General features: G+C 34.2%; 1 long non-coding RNA gene across 2 annotated transcripts in view; it reads right to left on the minus strand.

Moving 5' to 3' along the window:
- The window catches only part of LOC123827251, a 180,228-nt gene that overhangs the window by 111,970 nt on the left and 42,646 nt on the right, over positions 1 to 25,612 (minus strand). The window contains exon 3 of one of the 2 annotated variants that reach the window (XR_006787202.1): positions 6,709 to 6,835. The exons of the other annotated variant lie outside the window; for it this stretch is intronic. This is a non-coding gene — a long non-coding RNA (uncharacterized LOC123827251). Of the gene's footprint in view, positions 1 to 6,708; positions 6,836 to 25,612 lie in introns of those variants that run through there. 2 annotated transcript variants of the gene reach the window in all.

Consider the following 25,612-nt stretch of genomic DNA (forward strand, 5'->3'; position numbering starts at 1 on the left):
GTGCAGTGTAGTACTATTTTCTCCCATTGGTATTAAATCTCACTTCAAAAAATATAATATTCTTCCATTTTTCTCTGTTTATAACCCATTGCCTACATTGAACACACTTTTCTATGCTGGAAAAAGTAAAAGTAAGCTTTTCTAATCTCAGCTCTTCATATATCTGTTCATTTGAAATAGAATGCTTCAAAAAACACTCTCAGGTGGAGAAACAAAACAGAATAAAGTAGTTAGAAACCAAGATTAAATAATATGCAATATTTTACTAAACTCAGTTTAACTATTAGGCAAGAAAAGAAAGACAATGCCATCCAGCCTTGTGATACTTTAGAGGGTTTACAGCAATGATAATTTCACTGTTGCAGACACACATAGAATAATGAAAGTGCATGTGGTTAAGCAGTTGAAATTTGTAATTGTTTTATTTTATAGATGATTCTGATAGGATTCAATTCAAATCAGAAAAATCTGGTGATGTTTCATGAAACCAACTAAACCTATAACAAAAGCTTCTTTCAATGTCAATGTTTTAAAATTAATTTATGACAGGCTGTTTAAAAGATGTTTAATTATTAATAGAAACATTTTACCTTATAGATTTTTTAAAAAGTTGCCCTTGATATTATCCACCACCGGTTGAACATAGAAGGTAAAATGCAGCACATGGCCGTGCCAATATCACAAAGTCCTAATTAGTATCATGCTATAGAAAAACAATGAAGTGATTCTGTCACCAATTACTGACAATTAGCCTAAGCACAACAGTTAATTTCATGGAAATAAAACCACCATAAATGAATGCAACAAAACCTATCATAATTAATGGCATTTGCCTACATTCCTCTACTGGTATTTTTAATTCATGAACCATAAAAGTTTTGAAACAACTTGAACAGCTACACATGTACACAAATTCAAGAGTCTGTGTATCTGGCTTTTCAGATTTTTAAGCATCCGAGGAAACATGTAATTAGCAACGGGATTACGTAGATCTGATTTTTACCCCCTAAACCTAAAAGCATGACGTCATGCTTCTAGAGTGTGCACTTGTTAAACAATAAAACTAGTATATTAAGTTAAAGACTTTTGATAGCTTGTCATTATCCTGTTGCAATGCATCTAGATATAGGAAATTGCCAATAATTGTAGAAATGTGACAATGTTAAAAAGTGCCTTAGTCTCCCTTACACTTTTGTCCCACTCAAACTTGTCTCTCTACTTGCATTTTTTTAGTCGTCACTCTGCTGTCCTAGTCATGAGCATGGGGATGTTTGGGCTTGTGCCTCATGTCAGTTTCACCTCATGCATGAACTCTGTCACAAGTTTCAAAAGTTGCAGAGTCACAAGGCATCAGGAAGTCAAATCAAACTTTCAAATGTTGTTCTGGCTTCTCCTTCAGCTGCAAAGGATTCATTTTACAAGTTACCTACCAATCAAGAAAGTAAAAATAATTCAAGGCTGTGACTTCTTGATGCTAAACTTCAGAAAATGTACCCTCGCCAAGATTTTTCTAGTTTCTACAAGTTTTGAAAACAAAACTTTAAAACCTAACAAAACATCCCTTCAGACAATTGCTTAATAAACGGCCACATAGCTTTTAAAACTTTACGTATACAAATAAACATTTTAGAGGTTTGTGGCCCTGCGGAGATAAGATCCTCTCTGGGGAGACGACCAGAAACTGCTCTGTCTTTGTCCAGACTCCTGGAATGTGCTTGCTTTTCATTTCTTTCTTTGTGTCTGGCACACTGGCCTCACAGGCAGTGTCTTAAGCCATGCAGGGTCAGGGCAAACAGAGAACTGCATTCATGGACAGATCAAGTTTATGTGAGAATCTGCTCCTCCACTGCCCTCAATCTCCATATGAATTGTTAATAAAATCTCAGCCTGAAAGCTCATCACCCCAACAGTGGGGAAGTCATGCAGAGAATCCTCTAGTTCAGAAAAACAAGATTTCTTTATCTTTTTCATCCCTTGCCAGCATTCGTGGGAATTCTGCCATGTAACCTCCTCCTGAACCAACCTTCCCCCCTCCGACACCCCACCTCTCTCCACAAGCCTCTTGGTCCCACCTGATCATGGGGAAGGCGGGAGCTAAAAGACAAAAGAAGCGTTCTGACACCCACAGCAAACCTACCACATCAACTTTGCCTATGCAGTAATTTGCTGCTATAAAAACCTTCAGGCAAAAGGAAACATCAATGCTTAATTTTTTCCAGTTTGTGTCAAACAGCTGGAAAGACTTTCCCAGAGCTTTATGACACCACATGAACTGGAGAGCCACAGATATAATAAAAGGTCACATATAAAGCGAAGAACAGAGTCATACCCTAATTAACTTGATATCTCCATGCAAATACTGGACAGGAACAAGGCTCGATGTATGTTGCAGCCAATCTTGCGTGTATCTTGCTACAGGCTAGCTGGGCCTCCTGTTTCCTCTGCTTTTGCTCCTTGCAAACTGTTTTAATATCGAACGCTTTTCAGTGGGATGGGCTGATGAACGAAAACATGAATTTCCTGCTTGCCCTTTAAGGTGGGTTAAAGGGAGTGCTAGCAATCAATTACAGAACAAAAGAACAAAAAAAATGACTTAAGAACCTAAGGAGTAAATGTGTTACATTCTTTGCAGTCCATTTTTTTAAAACTGAGTGCTTCATTTTTATTCACTCTTATCATGAATAGTAAACAGTATCTATTTTATTAAAGAATGAAAGTTTACCTAGTAGCTCCTAAAAGAAATATATTGTTTTCTACTCAAAAGATCTTTAAATGCCCTTCACTTTCATTTCAACTTGATAATAATTTTACAAGTAATAAAAAAGTTTGAAATTTTATTCAAATTTGCCCCTCAGATTTTCACTTTGCTTTAATATACTTAGGTACATGTCAGAATAAAAAGTTATCTTTTCAACCCTAATGAACATTTTGTCCCTATTAAACTTTTGTTTCCTCATTTATTTTGGTCAATAAAACAACATTAACTTATAAACTCGTTGCACATAAATTGTTCCAGGATATCTTTAATTGTACTTTTCTGTTCTATAACTGTGTGTGTCCAAAAAATAAATATTATTAAAAAATAAATACCTCTAAAGTATACATAAATTAGTGATTTGATGAAATATAACACAGATTTCTATCACCATCTAGAAATGTCATTAGATAATATTTAAGAAGATAATAGTATACAAGAACACACATACACACAGTTTCTTAAAGCCAACAAAAGGAACACAAAATGACAGCTTGCCTACTCACATAATAAAGTCATATAAATGTACTATATCTCTCAATTTATTTGCAACAAAATCACTATTATAAGTAGCACATTCATTTGCTTTATATTTATGTATCATTTTAGTGTATAAAACATAGGAACCAATAATTCAAAGAATTCTCTCACCTCATATTTAAGCCACAGAAGTTTGATACATTTTTAAAACAAAACTAAATTTAGTTTTACATTAAATGTCCCAGTGCCTCAGTGAATTCTATGTAGATATTATAACTTTAGAAATACATTAAAGACACAATATAATTACAAATGCAAAGTAAAGTTTAATATTATCCTTTAGCATTGATGTAAATTATTATTACAATTAATAAGTATTATATTGTTTTTGGAAGTATAGAAATTCCAACTGTTTTTCACAATACACCTAAACTAAATTAATCTTTAAATATATAAAGTCAGTAACTCAATGAATATTAGACATAGTTGCAAAGTTATATACGTATGTGAAAAGAGTTATTTTAGGAAATGGAGAATGATGTAAAATATAAATTTCCCTGTTTTATAATTACTCAAGTTAATTTTATAGGAATGATTTTTTTTAGTATGGCTATGAGAAACTCAATAATTTGTATTCATAAGACTGTGTGTAACTGAATGATAACAGCTCAAATACTTAATGTGTTGGTTTACTTCCATTAATTGCCAACAGAATATTAGTATTTTAACACAAAATTTGTATTACCAAACCTCAATTTCTATTGTGATGGGTGTTTTTCTGAGAAGGAGGAGCTAATGGTTCCATCCCTTGCCTTTAAGAGTTTGCTTTTCAAAGTCCGTGTAGCAAAATGTTCGTGTACTTCTCCAGTGGGGCTCCTCATTCTTTTTCTAAGTGAAGTGCATGCGACTGGGAGGGTGGCCACAGAAGCAGGACCTGTTCTTGAGAACGAGTCTGGGGGTGGTAACCAGGTGAAGCAGTTAAGAACTCTACTCTGGACATGTGTATTGCCATTTGGAATACAGACGTCAGCGTGGTTCCAAATATGAGGTTTAACAAGGCTTTCACACACTCTGCAGATAAACCCAGAGACAAGTTGAAGCTTCCACATCGCATGGACTGAAGGTGTGTGTCCCTTCAAAATTTATAAAATAAAGTCTTAAGCCCCAATGTGGCTATTTTCAGTAATGGGACCTCTAAGGAAGTCATTAATGTTAAATGAGATCATGCAGGGGGCCCCAATTTGATAGGATTAGTGTCTTTATAAGAAGAGATACCAGAGGTCTTTGTGTCTGTCTCTCTGTCTGTCTGCTCTTTCCCCGCCTCTGTCTCTCCCCCTGCACATGTGCATAAACATTGAGGAAAGGCCAAGCGAGGGCACAGAGAGTAACTGATGTTTACAGACTGGGAAGACAGCAGTCACCAGAAACTAAATTTGCTATCACCTTGATCATAGGCTTTTAGCCTCTGCAGAGAAAATACATTTCTGTTGTTTAAGCCATCTGATCTATGGCATTTTGTCATAGCAGCCAAGTAGATTAGTGTACATATTAAAACCAGCAATAACACAGCATGCTGGAATAAATCCAGAACTGCATTTTAGAGATAGTTCTGCATACCTGTTCTCTCTTCCCTTCTTGTAGAGCTAGGTGAAATGGACAAGAATCGCAATTCGTATTCCTGCTTCTGGTGTAAGGTGTTAAGTCTACCAGCCAACGTGTGGGCAGCTTGTAAATCTGTCTTTAACAAGCATTATTGATTCAATACCTCAACTAGAAAGCATACTGTTGAATTTCTCATTGAACCATTTCCCTTCAAAATACCTATGTGAGAAAAAAAATCTATAGTATACTGAGGAAGAGCATGGATTTTAAAGTAAAAGCCTAGGTACAGATGTTCTTTGACTTCCTGTGTCCCTTGGCCAGACCAAACCTCAGTTTCCTGAGATGAAAAATGGGAGTAACCTCACTGGTATCAAAATGTTGTAAAGTGTAGGTGCTGCTGGTTATGTGGTACAAATCTTCACGACATGGTTATGATCATTATCGTCATCCCACTTTCCTAGGCATCTTACATTTCTTTCAGTTCAATTAAGGTGCTATATATGGATTCAGTTATTTTTTAAAAAATTTCAGCCATGTGCTCTGGCTGGTGTGGCTCAGTGGACTGAGCACCAGCCTGCGAATGGAAGGGTTGCTTGTTGGATTCCCAGTCAGGGCACATGCTTGGGTTCGGGCCCATCCCTAGGGGGCTGGCTCTTGAGTGGCAGCCATAAATTGATGTTTCTCTCCCTCCCTTCCCCTCTCAAAAAATAAATAAATAAAATCTTTCTTTAAAGTTCAGCTTTGTTAGCCTATTATTAGTGTATAACATTGTAAGATATTTAAAGTATATATTGTGATTTGATATACACCTACACTGTAGAAGGATTCCCCCAATCTAGTTAATCTATCACCTCACATATTTATTTATATCTGGGTTGTTGAGTGCATGTGAACATTTAAGTTCTACTTTTGTAGCTTATTTCAGTTATATAACACAGTGTTATCTACTGGAGTCACCATATTTTACATTAGCTCCTCAGACCCCACTCAACTTAGAGCTGGAAGTTTATGCCCTTCTACCAACCTGTCCTTATTTCCGAGGCCCCAGCCCCTGGCATCCCTTTTCTACTTTTTGTTTTAACGAGGCCTTTTTTCTTTTTGTAAGATTCCAACAATAGCAATACCATGCAGTATTTGTCTTTCTCTGTATGTTTTATCTCACATACTTTTTTCCAGTGTCATCGGAGTTGCGGCAAATGGCAGGATTTCCTTCTTTTTCATTGCTATATAATATCCTGAATTCTCTCTCTCTACATACATATATCAATTCATATGTAGGTGGACACTCAGGCTTTTCCCCTATCTTGGCTATTGTCAACAATGTTTCAATGAACATGGCAGTGCAGGTATGTCTTTGATATTCTGCTTCATTTCCTTTGGACATGTACCTGGGGGTGGCATTGTTGGATCATACAGTAGTTCTATTTTAATTTTTTGAGGAACCTCCATATTGTTTCCCATTGTGGCTATACCAATTAACATTCTCATGGAGTTAGACAGTATTACTGCTTCCCTAGAATCACCTTCATAGAGCGATTTCTTAATATAGTGCCTGAATATTTCTTCAAAATTCAGCATGAGAAAGTATTTTGTCCTGGTGCTGGATATTTCTGAGGTCTCTGTTCATTGTATGATCTTTTGGGAGAGACAGGACTGAGGCCTCCACTGACGTTACGAGATGTATGTTGTCACCACATACATCTGGCTTTAAGCAGCTGATGCTGCTGAATAACCACATGACTTTTATGATCGGCACACTCCCACTTTCATTCCCGTCACCCAGTCTTTTCAGTTTTTCATTTCTCTCTGCACTGTTTTTTGGGAATGTCCAGATTTGGGCAGAGAATTCACATATTTAGGAAGATGCATGTAGAAAGTCCAAAGCTGTGAAAATCGTGGGATTCTGGGACCAAATTGTGACATTCCTAAGAAAGCAAGACCATTTATTGGCTGTGTGACCTTGGACAAGTTGCTAATCCCTCTTCTTGGTGCCTCCACCTGTAAAATAGGTGTAATGTGAAAGGATTAGGCTGAGGTTTAAAGGAGGGACTGCTCACTTTCAGAAGAGTGTTGGAGAAAAGTCAGCTGCTCAATACGTGTTAGCTGCTATCAACACTGTTGTAAAACAGGCATCGTGCATGTGAAAATGTCCATCTTGAACAGAACAGAAAAATCTTGATTTATCATGATAGATATGAAGACCTGTATATGAAGTTTCCCCTCAAATACATTAAAATTTAATCGGTGAAATAAATCTACCTATTAGGGAACATTTTAAGGAAAAATAAAGAAGACTTTTGACAAATTAGTATATGGTTGATTTATAAATATACAGACAAGAGGGTGATGTTTAGAAGAGTTTAAGGGAGAGGTCTCTTCAGGGACGAGAATATGTTAGTGAGTTATTTCTCATCTTCTGATGAGGGAACAGCATAGTAGAAAACAATATGCTTCTTTCCCCTTATAAACAGAAGTTTAAGGAAAGTTAAGGATCTTTAAAAAAATTAGAAAACTACTATTTGAGCCATAAAAACTGGGCAGTTATCAAAATTTTCACAATATTTGTCAAAAACACCACAGCTGTAGGTTCTGTGTGGAATAATGTGAAGCAATTTCAATATGCTATGAAGTCATATACAGAAGATATTCTATTTCTGTCTTTTCCATCACCATACACTGCATTTAAGGTCATAGTGAAGATTTTAGGTGTGGTCTGCCCTCACTAATAATTTAAATATAGCCCTTTATTCTAACTTAAATAAGAAAATATGTTACATGTGAAATTTATAAAATGTCAAACAAAACTTAAAATCTTATTTTATTTATATTCCTGCTTCTACAGTACATAACATTGAAGTGAGTTATTTGAAATGAAACTCTAGGAGCTAATTGGATTTTCAAATGATACAAATATTATAAGGAAAAGTGAGTTATGGTTCTTCTAAATTGGAGCTGCTGAACATGGACCAAAGCAATGAAAACCATGCTAACTCAATATAAGTATACCTCCACAATTGTTTGTCATTGCATAATGTATATACTTGCCATAGTTCTACAAAAAAATGTGGTCTCTAATTTGCAACATTAATGTTGCTGTGGTTTTATTCAACAATTGATCACTTTGCAAAAATCAATGCATCTATCAAGAGGATCAAAATATTAGCTTAGTTATATACAACGTCAAACTCTATATACTGCTTTGGAGGAGATATGTCCTATGACATAATTGCTGCTATATCCCCAAGCTGGACCTGGGCTACAAGTGGGAGATTGCTTACATCAACCCCCCCATTAGGGACTGCCTGAATGAAGTCAAAGTTCATTCTGACACAAACCATCACCCCTCTCCTGCCTCCTGCTGTGTGCTGCTCTCTGAAACGGCCCATTGTCCTGACCTGATCAAGCATGTAAAGTAATTTCCTGTACCTGGTAGCATTCACATACAAGCACCCATGACTATGCCCCACTTTGCCATCTATATAATTCCTTGGCACCTGTCAAGTGGCGCAGGGATTCATTTTATCTTCTGTAAGTTTACCTTAATGAACTCTACTAATTACCAGACTTGGATGGCCACCCTCTTTCTTCAGTCTTTCCCTGCGTTCCACTTACAAGAGAAGATTTACCATTCTGGGACCTTTCCCTGGGCCTGCGTGTCCTAACAGCTGGATAAAACCCAGCAGCAGGTGAGAAATAGTTAAAACACAAAGATTTTCCCTAAACTTCAAAACTCATTTTTCACAAGAGATTTTTTTTCTTGTTTTGGAAAATAAACACCTCTTGAGTTATTTTAGAAATATTTTGAACGTGGCTGTTTCCAATGTGTATTTGCCAAGAACTCTGCTCTTTTATTTTTCAGTATGCCAACGGTTGAAGAACTTAGTCACGTACTTATTGCTTATTCAGCTTTATTTAACTCTGGAGATGTTTGTTCTCCAAGGAGTCCCCAGGCCTTTGGACCTTGTGCACTGTGTCAAGAATAAGTGAGAATCAAGTTGCAACAGGCCCAGACGCAGAGCCCAGACAGCGCTATTTGATTCTATGTTTGACAAAACACACTCTCTTACACTCAATTCTCAACTACAAGTCAAGCTCTAAATATATAAAAAAATTCTTTTGTCAAAAGTACAGTAAAATTTATAGATTATAGGAGGGAACAACATGGTTTATAGATAGCAATGACAAAAATATCACTATTTTTGTGAAATATGAAATTGGTAAAATGTGTATAATTATGTAACTCAACAGCATATGTGAAATATAGCATAAATATAAGAAAACCAGTTGATGTTGACTTTAAGAAATAAAAAGACATATGAATTTCATACAAAGGGTAGTATAAATGATGCCTAATTTAGTAAGAAAAATTTAACAAGTAAAACATATCTAACATCATTATAAAAATAATCACAGCTGATGTTGAACACAGCTAATATTCTGAGAACTGTTGATTTTGTAAACACGATATTGATTCAACTTTGTAATGGTTGTTTCTTACATGGATATCATGTCGTGTGCAAGGTAAATTATTTACTTACAGTAAAAGATAAGACACAAGATCTTTGCCTCAGATAATGAGAGCTCTACTATTTCCTTCATATTTAGAAGATATGAAAAGTGAGGCTTGCAGCAATTAAATGACTTGTCAAATGTCACACAGCAAGAGGTAGAAAGGGGACACTAACTTATTGTGCCCAACCCCAACCCTGTCTTTTCATAAACCTGATAGAGCAAAGAGGTAAGCATTATCAATTCAAACTCCTTTGCTTTCTTATAACAAGATCATGCTAATTCATTCATTTTCCTGTGTTCCCCACTCATCCCTGTGTGTGTGCTGTGCACAGTATTTTCTTTAACATAAAAATTTGGGAGTTTGGCCCTGGCTGGCATAGCTTAGTGGATTGAGCCGGGCTGCGAACCAAAGTGTCACAGGTTCGATTCCCAGTCAGGGCACATGCCTGGGTTGCAGGCCACAGCCCCCAGCAACCTCACATTGATGTTTCTCTCTCTCTCTCCCTCCCTTCCCTTCCCTCTCTAAAAAATAAAATAAATAAAATCTTAAAAAAAATTTGGGAATTTGGTAAGTGTGGAAAATTACTTGGAATAAAAACATTTTCTTTGTATTTAAGCATGATGATTCCTATGCCTACCTTTACATACTCCTTGGCTTCTTTTACATGGTTTATTAAGACCATGAATCTTAAAAATAGTGTGATTTTTATAAAATGAAAGGTAAAGACCATTTAACAAGAAAAAGAAACAATTTGGAATCTTTTTTTTTTCAGCATAATATTTTTGTTTAAGGTAATCTCTCATTTTAATTAAAATACCTAATTTTAGCTAATAAAATGAAGGGTAGACCATTTAACAAGAAAAAGCAACAAATTAGAATCTTTTTTTTCAGCATAATATTTTTGTTTAAGGTAATCTCTCATTTTAATTAAAATACCTAATGTCAGCTAATTTTGACAAAATCTGTTCTAAAATGCCTTTTAACATGAAGCATTTATTACCATGCTAGAACACACTGAAATTTAAGGATCTCAATAACAGGGCCACTGGGAGCTGTGGTACCCTGTGGTGGCATAGCAAGAACATCTCAGAGTGGCTGTGGGTTCCTTAGAAATATAAAGAGCCATAAGCTGCACAGGTCACTGGAGTCAGAATTGGTGTTTTTCTCTAAGAATGTTAAATACAAAATTTTTGCCATAATCTATGACTCAAAGCCAACTGAGATATTTTTTCCAAAGTGAAACTGAAGTTCAGTGTTGTTTGTAAACTTCAAAAATGTGCTTGCTAAGGGTTTGTAGAACAGTTTCTTGGAAGATTACCACTTGCAAAAAGTAAGAAAGATTTGTATGCACAAAATGAGCTGAGAGCCAGTTGATTCAGAAAAAAAAAACATTTTCATAGGTATATGAAACCAGTGATCTATTGGTTTCATTAGCACACATTCCTTTTTTTCTCCTGATATTTCCCATTTACTAATATTCAGGGAAATATTGCATTTTATTCAATTTGCTATTTATCCTGTGCTTCCTAACAATTATTTATGAAATATTTGTTGTTCTACTTGTACTGTGCCATATATATGTATATGTATTTATATATACATAATTTATTTTGTTACTTATATAATTTTTACTGAAATACTTGTTTTATCTTGTTTACTCAATGGAAATACATTACATATTACTACCTACTTTTTGTAATACTAATTATGACATATAATATCAGTATTTGTCTTTGTGGCTATATCTACCAAATTTTTAGTAGTCTTTGTTACTGGCTGTATGATAATTAGTGATTCTAGCATTTTTAAAAAGCTGTGACATACTGTACTTTATTTAGGGTTGGTAAAATATTACCACATGTCCAGAACTTCTTAATTCCTACTAGAGTCACTTGTACAATTTCTGTATTTCCACAAACTGTCATCTCACCACAACCAATAAACCATTAAACTACTTGAAAAATACATTCCATAGATAATCTTTAGAAAATTCTCATATAACATTCAGAGAGACTGAATGCACCAGCATTTTTTTTATTCTGACATTTAAATAAATTTTTAAATATGACTTCTCAGTAGGCATTTTTCTACTTTAAATCTGATCCTTAACATTGGGGGTTCACAAATTATCAAAAAACAACTGGAATACTTCTCTCTGCTATAATGTTTCGAACTTGTATGCACAAAAGGTAACATTGCTATAAACTTGTGCTGTTCAAAGTAGTAGTCATTAGCCACATACAGCTAGTGAAGATGTGACATTAATTCTAGGAACATATTATTCTTTAGGAAAATTAATTCAAGGGTCTAAAGATACATCACTCTTCTTTTTGCATTTTATATTATATTATCTTTAAGGAAAAGAGGTCTGGACTCTTCTCAGGAAAAGAAAAACATTTATGGACATGAATAGAACATTACACTCAGTGTCTGGGTTCCGGAGACCTTCCGCAGCCAAACAGCATAATAAATTAAGGACTCCAGTTATAAAAGTTATTTTGACGTTATTTTGAAGTTACTTTGCCATGCAGTAGCACTGAGCACACCGTGCAGAATGAAAGCCTTTTGGAGTGTCAGTACCGTGGGCGGAAGGAGACTGGCCGAAGGAAGTCAGCATGGAGGGATGATGACCCGACTTCAGTAGAAGTTCCAAGTTAGGTAATCAAGAGTTTCATTACGAATGCTGAATGGAATGCCCTGAGACTGGGCTGAATGCACAGAAAATGGAGCCTAAGATCTAGTGCAAGGGTTGCACATTGACAATGTGAAATTCCAGAATCTCAACTCTGAGATTCAAATCATAAGATTTTTGTAACAGTCCGGCATTCAGGGATGAGTCATTAAAGGGACTGGTGACAGCATCCCTAGATAGAGCATAACAAGAACTTTTGTGGCCTGGCCAAACTGGCTGTGCTCAAGATTAGGCAATTGCACCTATGAGAAAACTCCAGATGACATCATTGACACAGCAGAAAAAGGGGAGAAGCAGCTGAGAACGTATTTCCCAGAAAACCAGGCGTGTATGGAGTTCGGAACTTGTCATATTATCCAAAAACAGCTGAAAATGCCAATTGCAGTGTTTCTCAAGAGCCCAAGTGGCTATACCAACTTAACACTTCTTTTTCCTACAACCTTTGGAATACAAATAAAATTTATTATAATCACAGATTACTTAGCAAAGCTGTATGTTAAGTGTACAGATTCTGGAGTAGGCTTACATAGGTTCATGTTTCAGTTCAAACAACAACTTTAGGCTTTACCTTTTGTACTGTATTTACACACCTGTAAAATAGGGGTGAAAATAATACCCAACCTGTGGGAAAGTTCTAAGTTTAAAACCATGACGGACACAATGTGTGTTTATTTAGTGTCGTATATTCACATTTTGCTCAGTAGATTACTTTGAAGTATTTGAAATGGCTAATTAAGCATAAAATCTCAATTTTCAAAAATTTTCATCTGGTAACTAATATATTATGAGACTCTTGTTCTGAGTTTTTGGGATCTGGATTCTGAGGCACATGTTTCTCCAACAGAGGAGTTATGCCCACCAACTGACCATCCCGTGCTGATGACACCCCAAATATTCTGTGTCAACTGGGTGATTCTGAGCCACATACTATTTATTCTGTGAAACTTCAAAGCATTTAAAAAAGTGTTTGAAAGGAAAACATAAGACACATAGACAATTTCATTACCCTGCAGTCACAGCTTATATTTGGCAACAATTAGACAGTAGATTCTCTTAAAAAGTGTCATATTTTCACAAAAAAATTTCTTAAAATTTTGTAACTGGAACACAGGCATAAACATTAAAAAATTCTGAAACAGTGACCTCTTATGTACAATAAATTATAAAAATTATTATTTTCCATGGAGCCTCAAGATACAAAAATATCTACTGGAAATAAAGTCTGCTTTTTTTTTTTTGTAACACTGTTCTGCTATTATTGTATTTTTGCTATTTTCATTTCCTAGCATAAGAAGATTAGACAATTGGGTACCCAGCTAAAATGCATTCTATGTTGGCTGCAATACTAATGTGCACTAATGGAATTTTATCAAATAATAATAATTCCAATTAGAACAACAATAATACATTGTCTGAAGAAAAAATTATTTTTCTCTCTCCTAGCAGGGCTATTAGCTCAAATGAGATGTATGAATAGATTTAAACTAGTATCATCAGCAATATTTTAAATCTCAAACATTGTAATATTTCCTATAAATATTGAAGACCAAATTTAATTTGTCTTTTTTTTTCAGTTTTTTAAGGAAATTTTAATCCTGAATTAAAATATGGCTTTATTATCTCCTTCTGGGCTTCAGTCAGACATGAAAATGAATATTTATATGTTGCACATTTTCAATTATATTTTCTATAGCATTTTAATCTGTTTGTAGAAAAATGACCCATTTGGAATACCAATTATTTTTTCTTCTTTAAAATTTATATGTTTGTTTTGTATGTATGATTTATTTGCCAAGTAGATTATGATATTCTAACTGGAAAAGTAATTTTCTACATGGTTTTGAAATATAACATTTATAAAGGTACAAGATACATTTTAATGGTTCAGTTAAATATTTCTGGCAAGACTCATAATTATAAATATATGAAATGCTCTGATTCTTTTGTAATAAAATTAACACTAAACACTACAATGTTTTCTACACCAGATACACATTCTTAGTAGCAGATTTATTTAACTTGTCATATGATGAGTTACATTTACTTAATAGTTGGCATTTTATAGTAAAAATACAAATTTTGCACCATTTAAAAATGCTTGCACATAAATTTTATGAAAGGACTGTAGTTATTGGAAATTTAAAAAATCACCAGTAATAATTGCAATAAGTGAGATATGTGATAAATAATAACAGTACAGTACCATTATTATATCATTGTACATCAGTACAATGATATAAGGATTATAAAAATTGAAAATTCTTAAGTATAAGAAAATAAAACACAGGATATAAACTAATCAAGTTAACCAATTGAACAATAGCAGTGAACTTTCAAAAAGTCTAATTCATAGGCATGATTTTGACTTTTCACATTCAGGTTTAGATAAAGTTGGTTATCGAGGTATGGCTGGTATGTGCACATGTACATGCTCAAGAATTGGTGGGGCAGGCGGAAGTAAAAGCACTTTTCCCCTTACCAGAAGATTGATGTTTTAGACCCTAAATCAAATATGCTATGTGTATTTCTATGAGAATATGCATGTCTTGTAATTGCTTCAGATCTCCTCTTTTGTTTTGGAAGGCACATTTAATTTGCACCTGAGAAATAATAAGGAAAAATGTCCACAAACATCCACTTTGACTTGTTGCTTCAGGTGCTCCACTCACCTACAGTGCGTAACTCATCTGATCCCCCATGAGCCATCTGGCCCAGGAAGGTGAGAATCATATCTGTTTTGCTCACAACTGTATCCTTAGCATGTAGCAGGGCCCTTAAATGGCATTTAATAAATATTTTACTAATATAGTAAAAAAGTCATTGAATGACTAGATGGTCTTATATTCAATAATTCTATAACCACCCTTCTTATATGACAAAATAATAACATGGATATGTGTATGCAGCATTGTGTGAAAAGAAAGAGCCCTCACATCAGTAGATGCCTGCAAATTTCTAACAGTGGAGAATATGAACTTTTGGACTTGGTTGCCTCATAGATTTGTGTTCAAATTCCTGTATTGTAGTCAAGAGAGCTTCAGGTCTTTAGATATGTCTGGTTTTAAAAATCTTCAACTTCAAAAAAGGAGACTCAATGAATCCCCCTCAAGTTGCTACTAACAGGATTAAAGTCTATGATACAGGGTTTATGAAAGTATTCGAAAGGCAGATATCTTCTCCTCCCGTTATCTTACGTATACACATTAATATTTCAAAGAAAGTCCTGAAATTTAAGATATTCAACAAAAAGTTACTGTGAAAATTGTGCACAATTTGTTTTCAAACAGATTTTAACAAACATATAGATTTTAGAACATTATTTGATCTATTTCCATGTTTGTAAATCAGCCACATTACCTGTAAAAATGCATCACTTTTCTGTTCAAGGGTAGGCAACGAGACATGCTCTGCCTTTTCTTCTTATTCAAAAATAACTTTCTACATTTAAATGTCCTTATTAGTTATCTACTGACAAAGAGCACAAGTACACAGTCATTCTACTCAAAACAAAAATAATAGTAATAATTTGAAGACCAAATATCTGTCTATCACTTTTTCTGTTGAAAAAGTCCTAATCTATCCTCTCCTCAGTGAAGATGTTTATGCTTTCTGTTGATACTGTGAATTTGACAACTGAAGTAATCTCTCCTTAACTATTTAATCACTTTATTCTCTTAGTAAAAGTCAAATTAGTAAGAGCCCTTGTTTTTGCTAATTTCATTCCTTTTGGCAATTTGAGATTACCTGTTAGAGTCCAAAAATTCAGTTAAGGTTCTGTGAATTGTTTTTCAAAGAATACCTTGTGCATGATGCTTAAACTCACCCCAATATTAACTCATATTTGATTTTAAAATGAAGACCTTACCTTCTTGATTTGGAAGTTTTGGGACAGTGACTATATCTCCATCTTTTCATTTGGTTACTTGTATTTTAGTCCAGATAATGGCTATAGCCTGATGATAACATTCTTGGTATTTTTATTTTTAAATAACAAATTTCCCCATAAGATTAACTAAATCCTTAAACTTGTGTAGGTGAATGAAGTAACTCCATATCTGCATAAAGGTCTTCAATGTCTACTGCTTACCTCCCCCTCCCTTATTCAGTACATTTTTTGAAGGACTACTATACGAAAAAAGTACTGTGACAAACTAAAAGCATTTGTTTTTCTGACTCCAAAGTGGAGCTGAAAACTATTGGATAAACCACAATTAAAGGTGTTTCTCAGTGTTTTATAGAAGAAAATTCCCTAGGAAACATTAAAGATGTTTCCTTTAAACATTAAACAAAATCGAATTTATGCAAAAAAATACTATGGTTCTTTCCTGTTTATATTATGTTACCTTAATAACGTACAAACCATTCAGGAAGCTAAATGCCGTCAGGAAAAATGGTGGACAACTATTGTTTGGATAGATGGAAGCAGGGACCTTGGTGTCTTCATGAAGCAGAACCACCTACCTGCTCTGGACAACCTACCTTCATCAAGAAATGTATGTGGAATCAGAAATAAATTTCTGCCTTGTTTGACCCATTATCTGTGGGCGTCTTAATCACTGCTGCTTAAAGCCATGTGAAGTATGTGTTTTCTAATAATGGCAGTTCAAAACTTTCCAGCTGAAAGAATTTTCTTCTCTGTTGCAGCTCCCAACTATTGCATTATAGTCTTTGTAGCTCTGATGTGATTCCCTCTTTCTTCACCTGGCAAATTCCTTCCCCAAACTCCATTATTACATCCTGTGAGAAACATTCCCCGACTCATTCAGATACCTTTTCACTCATTCCACTGAGCTCCCCAAAGACAGGTTTATTTGATAAAAGTATCCTATGATAAAATATTGTTTTAAGATACATAGTCTCAGGAAGCTTGAGAAGGGTGGATTTTGTTTAACTCTTAACTTTGTTATTATGACACTTACATGATATAAACTGCAGTATTTCATGTGAAGTAAGTACAACTCAATGTACCTGAAGAAAAAATAAGGCCTAACAAAAGAAAGCATATTTTATCCAATCTCTTACTATAGTGGTATGTAGGATCATAAGCCTATGTTATTAAAAAATTGAAATAAAAACCTGAATAATATTTCTAAGTCTAGAAGTACAGGCTCATCTGTGCCTAGAGTTCAAGTACTCTGTCTCTAAGCCAAAAGCTCATCTATCTTGTACATCATTCAGCATATCTATTTTTAAAAAATGGGTAAATTTAGCCCTGCGTTGAGATACAAGAATGACCTATGAAAACTGCTTCTTAAATTCTGTTCCTTGTTTAAATTAGCAGGTGTCTACTACATATATTGGCATGCTTCATTATCATAGCAGAAACATTTGTTTTAATATGTATTACATATATCATATACACATGTGTGTATATATATATACATATAGATAGTATTTTAAAGTAGTGTGAAGAAAATACTTAAAGGCATTAGTGTTATTTCAGAATTATTTGGTACTTTTCATAACAAATCTTTCCAAGGACACATTATAAAAAGAAAGAAAGAATAATTATTCTAGTCAATCTTGAACAAAAGTAAACCTCTGGCCATGTAAAATTCTAGCACACCATATAACAATCCTCAACTGGAAAAGTGAAAGAATATTATAGGGGGGAAATTCAAAGAATTTTTTATTCAACTTGGGATATGCACATATCTGGCATAGAAACTGTCTAATTCAAAGCACGGTTAAAGAATCTTTAATTAGTATGAGACCTCAGAAATGCCTTGGTTAGCATACAGGTCTCAAGTTCATAGACCAGCTTCTGAAATATGTGAGGCCTCCTATTTAGGGCTAAGCAAAAGGGAAGTTATTTTTTGTAATTTAAGGTTGAACAAATAATTAATTATCATTAACATTTTATTTTAGAGTGCTTTCTTTGTGTCAGACATTACATCAATTACATTATCTCTAATTTCTCAAACCTACAATGTAGTAATTTAATTATTCTCCCTTTTACTGAGGAATAGACTAAGTCTTTGAAAGATTAATGACCTTGTTCAAGATCCTGTGCCAGTAAGTGTTGGAGGCTGGCCTGGCTCCAAATACCACACTTTTAAGCCCTATCTTGTATTACCACCTGTGTTTACACATAGTAACATATATTATGTGGGCCTAACATTGAATAATATTAACAGCACTACCATTCTTAAAGGCTCATTTCCAAAGACTGAGGGTTTTGATGCTATATACAATGAAACAATGATTAAAATCTAAAATATTTCTGCTGGAATTCATAATTAGGCTTTAAGTTTCAAATTAACTAACTTAAAATAAAGTTTTACCAAACATAAATCGTGTAGAAAAAAATAGTATCACTTCATTTTCTTAAACATGCTAAAAACTTAAAAGGAGCTTAAAAGTTTTCATTTGCAAACCCAGTCTAAAATATCTTTATGTGAATTACTCACACTTTACACAATTTTACATAGTCAAAGACTATACCATTTTTATTAAAATGGAAAAAATCATAAACTTTGGAAATAAAGATTTTATTATCCATTCATAAATTTCAAGTTTACAAGAGAGCTGGAATATGCTATAGTAACTGGATCATGCATAAAAGGGGCAATACACTCAGTGGCTCATATTACTTTAATTAAAAACCTGCTTTGGGTTACTACAGGTTGGAGAAATGCACAGAAATAGAAGTCACAGGGGAAGATTTATACTGTTGATATTACCACTAACAGGAATCCTGCATAATATAAAGATTGGTTTATTTCCATGTCAGAAAGCAATCAATATAAACTAAATGTGCGATGCATAATGCTTTTATTAGAGGGAGGGAACTGGGTTTTTCCATTCATAAAATTCCTGTCAGGGCTGACTCACTACTTCTTATTCAATCACTTCCACAAATATATAAAATTGTATCTGAAAGTGATCAATGCGTGCACAATAGAAATTATTCTACCTAAAAGGGAGGTAGGTGTTGCTCAATGAAAACTATATTTTAAAATTATTAAAGGAAATATCACTGACATAGTCCTGGGATGGAGGTAATGCAGAGACTTCCACTGGGAGTAACTCTGTAAATACGAGAACCAAACCGAGCGGAACAAGGAAAGGAAAGCAGAAATATACTTGACTAGAAAAGCAGAACACAGAAGTTAGAACAATTTGTTTTCACCCAGGCGCACTGATAGCCACAATGCTTTACACTGTGATACCACTTTTCACATTCCATTCACTAATTCTTCTAATCCTCATAACCACCTTCAGACTTGCGAAAGGCAAATATCATCCCCAGTTTACAATACGGAAATAGCCACAGGAGTCCAATGGTCACCTCATTCTGGATGCAAAGTTACAAATAGACAGAGTAGAACTTCAAATCTACAACTGCTGCTTTAAGCCAAGTATCTGTTCCAAATAATAAACTATCTCATTGGCATAACCCAATTTCAAAAAGAAGAAAAAATGATATTGTAAAATGAAGTATAATAATAAGAAATTAGTTTTAAGTGGCCTATGAAGGCTCTAAGTTACTAGCAAGAAATAGTTTTCATTTCCATTAATATTACAAATAGAATATAGATAAATATAATGTTTATTATTGGTCATAATGAGTTATGTTTTATTTAGCTATTATAACAATCTTTCAGTTATCCATTTAAGCTACAGTGGATTAAGATCAGGCCAATTTCTTGACTTATAATTTGAAAATAATAGACAATTCTGCACTAGAACTAATCATTTTCCTGCATTTAAGTCAATTCCAACTTCAATAAGTACTTATTTTACATGTGATATTACCCCACTACATGACAAGAACTATGCAGAGAAATGGGACAAAAAGATAACACCAAATTACTACTCTCATTAGGTAAGAGTTATTGATGCTAAAAGAGAAATATACCAGTTAACTAACATACAGGGTCCAGGGTCCAGCAAAAGTAAGGCCTGATTGAGTGTGGTTGGTAGGGTAATAATATGAGTGTAATAATTTATAGTCTTAATTTGAACATTTCACCTAAAATGTCATATGGTGTGCTTGAGTGTCATATTGTGATGCTAGAGAATCACATGCTTATGATTTTGTAATAAAAAGGGACGCTATTTGTGAAAGACCCTGTGTATGACAAGTTGACAAACCACAGAAAGAAGTGCTCTCTGCAAACATTGAAGATGGCTATTTCTAAAAACATTTTTAATTACTTCAACATTTCTATTCCTAAAATTCACCGCAATGTATTCTCTTTCTAGATTCACCTCAATTTCAATAAGGCTGATTAATTTTTCTATTTGTGAACACTAACTCTACTGCTTTTCTTTGACAATAAACCATGTTGATAGGATAGTTTTATTATGTAGAAAGGGAGGTGGATATGATACTGGCAATTCTTTCCATTCTTTAACATCAATATATATGGAAATTTTTGCAGGCTTTGCTTATAAAGTTAAGTGGGCTTACTTATTCTAAGATATATGACATTTACCTTTCAAAATGAAAGAAAATAATTACATATATTTCAGAAAAGCTTCAAACTGTCAAAACTATAATGCAACTTAGTCCTCTAATGCAAATATACTTTCATTACTGAAAAATCTATGAACAGAAGTATCTGTGAATTAATCTTAAAACTCAGACTCATTATTTGGCAGAAATTTAAGCTTGAATATAACATATTATGAGAAAAGTCACCAAATCTTTTCATAGAAGATAGATACCACACTAATGAATTTCATCCTCATGAAAATTCCCCCTCATTTTGTAAGGTTCAAAATCTGCTCCCTAAAGAAATAGAAATATTATCAGGGCTGCTGACCAATAGGCGGAACATATCCTCACATTATAAAAACAATTTGTTCTATTCTTTTTTTCTTAAAAATATCATTCCTTGTCAATAGTAGGTTCTATACTCTTTTGTGTTTCCTAATTTTTAAAATATTTATATTTTCAAAAGTTAAAATTATATTGAAATGTACAAAGAAGTACATAAGCCATCCATATCACACAGATTCCTACTACCCGTTTTATTAGGATTAGTATTTTCTAAAGAAAAATTCTGTTAATGAAGTCTTTTTTCCAGTGTAAGTCCCACTCACTGCAAAAAACTAAAAAAAAAAATTGTTGAGATAAAAATACAACAAAATGTTTTAAAACACCCCAAATCCTCATGCAGAAATGCAGAGAATTGATATTTCAGACATCTTCCTATGCATGTGTATGGATGGAGGGATGAATGGTAATTGATATCTTTATGAAGAGTGAATTATTACAAATGCTATTTTTAAAGTATTACATTTAATTTCATGGGTATAACAAAAGAGTGAAAGTGAAGACTGATGAATTTCTAATATTTATTTATCAAAATAAATGATTTATTTAAATTTCCTTTTTGTTTAAAAATTGAGCTGGAGACCATTATGCTAAGTGAAATAAGCCAGTTAGTGAAAGACAAATAGCATATGACCTCACTTATAACTAGAATCTAATGAACAAAATAAACTAATGAGAAAAACAGAGCCAGAGACACAGAAACATGGAACAGACTGACAGCTGTAGGAGGGAGGAGAGAGATGGGAATGGTGGAGGGAAGAGGAAGGGACCAGTCAGAGAACATGTAGGAATGACGCATGGACGTGGGCAATGGGGAGGGGAACAACTGTGGGGGGGGGGGGCGTTGGCTGGGTGCAGGGAGGCAAAGGGAAAAATTAGGGCAATTAGACTAGAATAAACAATAAAAAATAAATACAATTAGAAAAGTACTAAGATATAAAGTCATTATCTTTTTTTTTCTTATTGATTTTAGAGAAAGGGGGAGAGAGAGAAAAAAAAACCCCACTGATTTGTTGTTCCATTTATTTATACATTTATTGGTTGATTCTTGTATGTGCCCTGATTGGGAAGCGAACTCACAACCTTGGCTCTAACCAACTGAGCTACCTGGCCAGGGCCTTTGTTGTCTTTTTTAAAAAATTTCGCCCCTGGCTGGTGTAGCTCAGTGGATTGAGCGCGGGCTGCAAACCAAAAGTATCCCAGGTTCGATTCCCAGTCAGGGCACATGCCTGAGTTGCAGGCCCCGGCCCCCAGCAACCGCACATTGATGTTTCTCTCTCTCTTTCTCCCTCCCTTCCTTCTCTAAAAGTAAATAAATAAAATCTTTGCCCTGGCTGGCGTAGCTCAGTGGATTGAGCGCAGGCTGCGAACCAAAGTGTTGCAGGTTCGATTCCCAGCCAGGGTACATGCTTGGGTTGCAGGCCATAACCCCCAGCAACTGCACATTGATGTTTCTCTGTTTCTCTCTCCCTCTCTCCCTCTCTTTCTTTGAGTGAATAAATAAAAAAAATCTAAAAAAAAATTTCATGTTAAATGTTATTTTCTCTATGATGTTTTACTGTGAAATATGATGATGTTAGCAGTTTCATATATACCAATCTTGTCTCCTTCTCCTCTCTAATTTTTAAATGTGAATATGCTAAAACTTACCTTCTCTAGGTTTAACATTTAGTCATTTTTGTTAAAATATTACTGCTAGTTTTTAAGTTTTAGTTTTATATTTAAATAGATGAAAAGCTTACCATTATTTCACCCCTACCATGGTCTTTTCTGCTTTCATTATTTTGATTCAAACATTAATTGGCTGGAATCTATTGTAAGGAGGATTTTGGGTACACATCCACACATCTCTATTTAGTGATATAAATATATATAATCACTTTAAAAGAAAACAATTTAAAAACAAAACAAATGAGACAAAAATAACAATGTTTAGCTTCAAATACTAAAAAAAGAGAATGCATTAAATTTGTGCTCTCAACTAATTCAAATTTAGTAAATGCCCTTCACTAAGGGCATTTTGAAATGACTAAAGGCAATTCTATGGTTTCAAGGTAATTCTAATTTTAATTTCCAGTGTTTATTTAAAAATTAGTTAAGGAAAGGAGCTATTTTTAAGAATGGTCTTGACTACATTGATGGTGGGCTTTGTTTCTTATCTTTAACTCCTTTGAATTTGTAGATGGCATGCAGTTAAGTTACTGTGTTAAAATGAATCCTGTCGAAATTATAGACTCCACTTTTAATTGATATACTAACTTGAAAAGTGGGAGGATAGGAAAAGTAAGACTGAAGGCATAAATATTGGAATTGCACAAAAAAACCCCTCAGAATTTCTTCCATTTGTCACAGTTGATTCAAGCAGTTTATCTATCACTTGAACAGACTGCTTTCTTCAAACTCATCCCATAATAATCTAACACAAGAACAGGTAGCAGAGTCTCCCCCATCCAGAACCTATGTCTCTCAATTAATTTACTTCTTTACAAGAGCCAATTATGGCAGTACAATGCTCATATATTGGACCTCAGGTTACTAAGTAAGGAAGGAAGAAATTAGCTGTGCCTTGGTGGGATCCTCATTTAAATTTCATATGCTCTGATTCAGAAATTATGTATTTTGATTCAAAGGGTGTTCTGGTTTTGACAAGCTATATGACACTCTCAGCTACTTGCCCAGAAACGTGATAGTCACATTAAAGCTCAGAATGAAATAACACGTCTGGCAAAATGGATAACCTGTGACAAAACAGCTCATTGGGAAATGTCACATTGTGCTTATGAATCACCTATCATCAGACATGCTTAGTACCCAGGAGGCTACTGGTATCACCAGAAGAACATTCCCAACCAAGAGTAATTCGATTTCTCTGAAAGCAGCTTTCAGAATAAGCTTTCTGACTGTCACAATTAAAAGCATAAGCTGACTATCAGATATGGTAGCATTACCAAACAGGCTGTTTCAAATAAATAATTGTGTAAATATCATGTGTAAAGGGGTTCTGGAAGTTTTTAAGATGATGGAGAAAGAGATTTTTAACTATTGCTGGAATAAGACAATAGATAACTGAACCTGCATATTCTGATCATTCCAGAATAGCACATGCAAGTGGGAAGCACAACTGTACATGATTCCTCTTTCTTGAGTGGCCTAGGTTCCCAAAGGAAAGAGGGCATTGGTCTCTGACAGGACTACAGCCCGAACCCACAAATCCAGCCTCAATTATCTTCAAGATATCAATAAAAGGCACCATGACTGCATACAATCATATGATTTAGGGATATGTGCTTAGCCAGAGAGAAGCAAAGGTATGCACAAAAACTCCAAGGGCAGGAGAGGCATAAAATCTAGGTCTTTGGCTGGTGCTATAAAGAACTTAGTGTAGTGGTAACTCACTGCCCACCCCCAAACACACACACACACACACACACACACCTGGTTTAATGTCAAGTATTAACTACAATTAATCAGGCCACTATTTACAACTGGTCAATCTATTAGGTGTATTAAAAATGACAGGTAAAACTGATTCCATATATGTTTTAATGCAACTGGATTAAGAGAAAAGGTGAACATGGTAATATCACTCAATTTTGAATACTAGCTAATTAAAAAGCAATCTGGAGCAAGGAGGGAGATAAGGTATCTTTCTAAAATGGTCTCCTAGTTGTCATAGACTTGGCCAGAAGAGATACTTGGAACTGAGCACCTGAAACTTCCATAAATTATTTCTAAATATCTAATTTTTAGAAGAGAAATAATAAAGATAGTCAAAATTACTTACATGTTAACTTCATGTAAATTTAAGGATGCAAAAAGCTACAGTGAAATTTTTATAGAGGGTTTGTCTCTTTGTTAAGAAAACCATGAAAGCTTGTGAAGCTTGTCTATGTTTTAAAATGACATCCTAAAAGCAAGTTTAAAAAAGCTTTTAATTTTCATTCAAATGTAAGTATTTGCTAAAGATAACTAGTTGGTTAAAAAGTTACTTATATTTGAAAATACTTTTCTGACAAAAACTGTTAAAAATCAATTACCATAAATTTAATACCCTGATCACTTATTCTGGAGGATATTTGCTGTAATGCCTACAATCAGCCTCCCATGTACTTTTACTTATCTTTCCTGTCCTTAGAACATGTACTCAGCTCAGGAACAGCTTTGTTAGCTTTAAAGATAAGTAATCATTCAAGAAGAAGTTGAAAATTGACCCCATAGTTTATAGAAAAGGCTTTTAGGTGCCAATTCAGTACATTCTTTAGCTGGGTTTTTTTTTTTCAGATTTGTAAATGTGTTGGTAGAAGACCTGGGGATGTGATAATTGCATTTATATAAATGTCAATATATTTTATATCTGTCCATTTGGTTTAATTTGTTGACCAAGATACAGTAAAAAGATTTTCACTTACCTGGCTCAGTGTTTCCATTTAGGTACACTATCCCTCTCTTTCTCTTTAAAAAATATATCGGAAGAAATAAAGTCATCTTTAGTAAATCAAGATTTATTCCTTTCTGGTCATGCAATTTCACAGTACAGCTTTCTACCTTACAGACAAAGACAATCAAATCAACTAGACATGGCCATCTGGAGTTTAAAACCACCAAATAATGAAATAACTGTTAAATGTATTAGTCTAGCTCTCTGAGTGGCATTTTCCCCTTGTGTCATCATGCTAAGTACCCAGGGAAGTAGCCATCCCATAATTTGAGACATCTAAGCCTGCAGGCAAGAAGTAGATAGAAAGCAAATGAAGTTTAAAATACAGAAAATTGATTAGAGATAGA

Source organism: Phyllostomus hastatus, unplaced genomic scaffold (genome assembly GCF_019186645.2).
Source record: "Phyllostomus hastatus isolate PE091 unplaced genomic scaffold, TTU_PhHast_1.1 phas_contig_86, whole genome shotgun sequence".
Classification (NCBI taxonomy): domain Eukaryota; kingdom Metazoa; phylum Chordata; class Mammalia; order Chiroptera; family Phyllostomidae; genus Phyllostomus; species Phyllostomus hastatus.